Raw genomic sequence first — 4,944 nt, 5'->3', positions numbered from 1 at the left:
ATCTAAATATATATTCTTTGTGTATTGATTTGTCTATCAATTTATCACTGTAATCTTAGTTCCTAACCCATAGCACTCAATAAATATTTGGTATAATCCCCATTTTCGAAGTGAAGAAGAAACAGATTTTAAATATTTGCTCCTAAGACAATGATTTTCATATTGTCCACAGTAAAGTCATTTAGGCCATGTGTATAAAGTAGGAAAAGATAGGATGGTATATAGCCAACTCCAGCAGTGCCACCTCTTCACAAGAAAAGCTTCAGAGCAAGTAATTCTCTCAGGGAGTGGGGAGGTAGAGATCAGGGGACAAGGTAATCTCTCTCTATTCTGGAAACCATTCAATTTGAGTCTTCTTTTATTGCCTAAAAAGAGGCAGCTGGGCAGAGAGAAAAGAGCCTGGTTCTTAGAGGAAGACTTGACTTGAGAGTTTTCTCTAGTTCTCACTCCTGGTGACATAGTGCCCACTGTAGCACTCACTGTGAACATCTGTTTCCTTCTCTGAAAGGTGGGAAAATAATCGGGACCATTCAAATTTTGTACACCTTATGACAATATCCTCAGTCAATTGTGATTAACCAGGTTCACTTTGAAAAGCTTCCCACTGGTGAATTATGCTGATTCAAGAAGTCTAAATAATTGACTTTATATACCATACCTTTTTTCCTTTATAATTCCTTTTGAATCTTCTGATTTCCTCTCATTTTGCCTCCATCTGATTCCTTTTAGCCAATGTTTACTTTATTTTTTTCCCAGCCTCTGACCGAAGTTTTTCTTTCTAGATTCTCCTTCAACAGATCTCTCCTTGACTTTGCAATGAAATGATTTTCTTTTGGGTGACACTGCTTGGATCAAAATGATCCTTGACACCTTCCTTCCTGGACCTTGCCTTCCCAGGTAAATGTGTTTGACTTGACATTGGGATGCAACCAGACAAAGTCATATATGGAAATAATGCTGGTGAAAGATTTCATAAACTGTATAGCCATGGCCTTGAAATTTTAGTGGGCATCAGAATCAACTGGTGGTCTTGTCAAAGCACTGGCTCTGGACCCCACCCCCAGAGGTTCTATTCAGTAGGTCTGGCAAACGTTGGGAGAATTTGCATGTTCCCAACTGATACTGATACTGTTGGTTAGGGGACCTCCTTTTGAGGACCAGTGTTCTAAAGTATCTTAAAATTATTAATTATAGTTGGGTAGGAGCAGCAAAGTTGACTTCAAGAGAATCCCTCCCATTGAGTTCAATTAAATCAGCAAATATTTAGAGATACATAACTATGTGTCAGACATTGCTCTGCAAGGTGAAAAGGTAGTCCCTGCCTTTAGAGAGCTTATATTTTTGCGAGAGAAATTAACATGTCAAGAGATGCTGTCCATAATGTGTAAAAAAAAGTCTGGGCTATAACTATGGACAGGGAACGAGGGAAAGTGGATGAAGGGGGACAGTTTAGAGAGAGGGTTCTGGAAAAAGTCCTGGAGAAGAAGATGGCTCAGTCCTCTCTTTGAGCTTTCAGTCTAACGGAGGAGAGGAAGGTGTACATAACTAACCATTGTAGCAATAGAATGGAAGAAAGGTCATGATGGGGCTTTGTGAGAGGTGGGAGCACAGAGCAAGGGCTGGCATTTTGGGACATTCTGAAAGGTGTCTTGGTTCAGGCATGTAGATTGCACAGGATTGTGATGGGCAGAGCAGGTTCCAAAGGCAGCAAAGTTATCAAGATATTGCAAGAGTAGGTAAGTTTAAGGAAAGTGAATAATCAGTTCAGTGAAGGTAGAACGTACATGATGTCAAACTTAATTGGGAAATGAGAACTGAATGCTGTGTAGGAGCAAGATCATGGAGAGGTTTGAAGTCCAGATTAATGAGATTAGACTTTATTCCTTACATGGAGACTGTGGGGAAGAGGTGAGTACATTTCCTACCTAAAATGCAGTTACTCAGATAGGGCAGGTCAGTCCCTTCTGTAATATGATCTGTGCCTACAATCATTTGCTCTGGATCAATAGGACTTAGAAACTGACTAGATTCAAAAATTAAGGAAAAAGAGAAGTCAGATAACTAAGAATCTCAAGTCAGATTACTTGGAAGGTGATAAAGTCCTAAACCACTTCAGCTGCAAACCATCTTGACCTGACTTAAGCTTCAAAGAGTAATTTATTGTAAGTGGAGCAATGGCTAATAGTTATTGGAAATGTACAGTGCCAAGAACTATTCTAAAATGGATATAGCTATGATCTCTGTTACCTTCTCTTAAGAGTACTAATGAGGTAACTAGTATTTCCATCCCTGTTCTACAGATGAAGAAATCGATGCCAGAGAGTTAATTCAACTTGTCCAAGGTCATGTGGCTAGTAAGTGGTAGGGTAGGATTTGAATCCAAACAGTTCAACTCCAGAGTGTGTAGTCTTAGCCCTAATCAAAATTTCCTCCCCAAGATTAAGGTCTATCTCACAGAATCCTCCTCCGCAAAGGAAAACTCCAGTCCCCAGGACAGTTTAAAACACAGATGGGAAAATTCATGGGAAATAAAGCAGTATTCAGTTTTCTTATCTCATCTCTGCTTCATTAGCCCCCTGGTGAAATATGGTGATGCTGGAGGGATAGATCTGCTTAGTTCCCAAATTGACTTGGCTCATTTCCAGTCACAGGGTGTCTCCCTTTTCTTTTTCAATCATATTTTGATTTTACTCTTATTCTCCTTCTAGACTTGAAATTCCCAGCCAAGGAATTCCAGATTAACTATATGATTACGTTCCCAACTCTGGTCCAGGGGCAGGAGGCAGGGATGACCACTGCTATGGCTATGTTTAAGACGCTGTGTTTTCCTTGGCAATCACTGTGAGTTGCATGGCCAGCCCCTCATTTTTCTACCACCAAACATCCTAGGACTTGAAAGGCAAAAGGCCTGAATTTAGATCTGTGCTACACAACAAGTTATACGTCATTACGAAGTCATTTCTTCTCTCTGGGCTTTTGCTTCCTCAAGATATATTAAAATAAAATAGCAGGAATTACCCTTGCTCAGCCTACCTCACAGGGTGTTTGTGAGGATGAACTGGAATAACTACTACTACTATTATTATTGCTATTATTTTTATTATTACTAAAGTGCTTATCATGCATGAAGCACTATTTTAAAGGATTTACATATCATTTTCATTAGCCATGTCATTGACCCTGTGAGATAGGTGCTAATTTATGCCAATTTTACCAATGGGAAAACTGAAGAACAGAGAAGTTAAACATACTTGTCCAAATCCACACAGATAGTAAGTGGCAATCCAGAGGACCTGGCTTTAGAGTCTGTGTTTAACCGCTAATGACATGGATGTGAAAACACGCAGTAATCTACAAATCACTATCCAAACATAAGACATTGAAATAACTGTCACTCACTGCATTTTAGCACCAGAAAACAATGTTACGGTCTGAGGAACATCAAAAGAAATATGATTGAGGTTTTGGATCCTTGCACAAAATTTTAATACTCTGATTTTGTCTTAGTTCAGTTGTTTAAAAGATTCAATTCTGGCTCACACTTCTTCCATGAAGCGTTATTTTTGTTTTGTTTTTTTCCTAGCTACTAAAATAAATATCATACAACAGGTTGGCTTAACAACAGAAGTTTGTTGCCTCATGGTTTCAGAAGTTTGCTTCCGCCGGGGGTCGCTATCTTTTGCCTGGCCAGCAATCTTTGGGGTCACAGGGCAATGCTCTGGCAATGTCTTTTTCTTTCTCTCCCAGGTATTGCTGACTTTCAACTCCTGGCTGCTCCCTGTGGCTTCTCTTCTGGGTCCCATTTCCTTTGCTTATAAAGACGTCAGCCATATTGGATGAAGGCCCACCTTCACTCAGCCTGGGCACACCTTAACTAATACCTTCTCAAAGGTCCTGTTTACAAATGGGTTCACACCCACAGGACCAGGGGTTTTGACCTGGATATGCCTTTTTGGGGTGGTTTGATTCAGTCCCCAACAGATGTGCTTCCATGACAAATATTTTGATATATAGTTTAGCTTTCATGATAAATATTTTTATATATAATTTAGCTTTCATGACAAATATTTTGATAAATATTTAGCTTTCATGACAAATATTTTTATGTATAATTTAGCTTTCATGACATATATTTTGATATATAGTTTAGCTTTCATGACAAATATTTTGATAGCTCCATCAGAAATTAATACTTTGCTTAAGTTCATTCATTTTCATGGCTCTTGAAATGTGTATTATCTTTGCTGCTTTGGGCTCTGAGTTTCACTCAGTTCTAGTTCTAGAGTCAGGTTCCTATGGCAAAAGAAAATGAAAGCATGAGAAAAACAATGAGAGTGACCAAGTCAGGGAACAAAGAACCAAAAGACTGGCAGTCAGCCAGAGAGGGAAGAAGAATCTTGGTCATTTCCCAAAACGCATGTTCTCTAGGAAAATATTTTAATCAAGGTTCTTTTATTTACAGGAGGGCTACCAAACCGAGGGGGAGATGGGATGGAGGTGTTGTCAAGAAATAGCGGGACTCAAAGACCACAGTTAGGGACCCGTCACGCAGCCTGGCATCTAGGAGCTGGAGCTGGAAATCTCACGAAAGAGCAAGGGTCTGTATCAGGTGGCCCCACCACTGACGTGACTCAGTGACTGAGCACACAACTGAAGTGCCTTTCCTTTTCTGCTTCCCATTGCCTGAGAGTCTCCATATATGTGAACCAAATTTAAGTTATAGCTTCTTCTTTTGCAGTAGTTTGGTTGATCAAATTTTGTTCAGGAGTTCACCCAGGTCTAATAAGCTGTTTCCCAGGAGGTGAGTCAATGAGCCCACTGTGCTTTCCCAGCTGAAACCGGGGGAAAAAGGACATTCTCTGAGAGGGTGGGTGTGGGGTAAACACACCAAAACTCTCCAAAAACCATTCACTAGCCCTGACTCATTGTGGATCTATGTAAGGG

Source organism: Dasypus novemcinctus, chromosome 10 (assembly GCF_030445035.2).
Source record: "Dasypus novemcinctus isolate mDasNov1 chromosome 10, mDasNov1.1.hap2, whole genome shotgun sequence".
NCBI classification, from domain to species: Eukaryota; Metazoa; Chordata; class Mammalia; order Cingulata; family Dasypodidae; genus Dasypus; species Dasypus novemcinctus.
The sequence above is the reverse complement of the archived record's forward strand: the minus strand, read 5'-3'. Positions refer to the sequence as shown.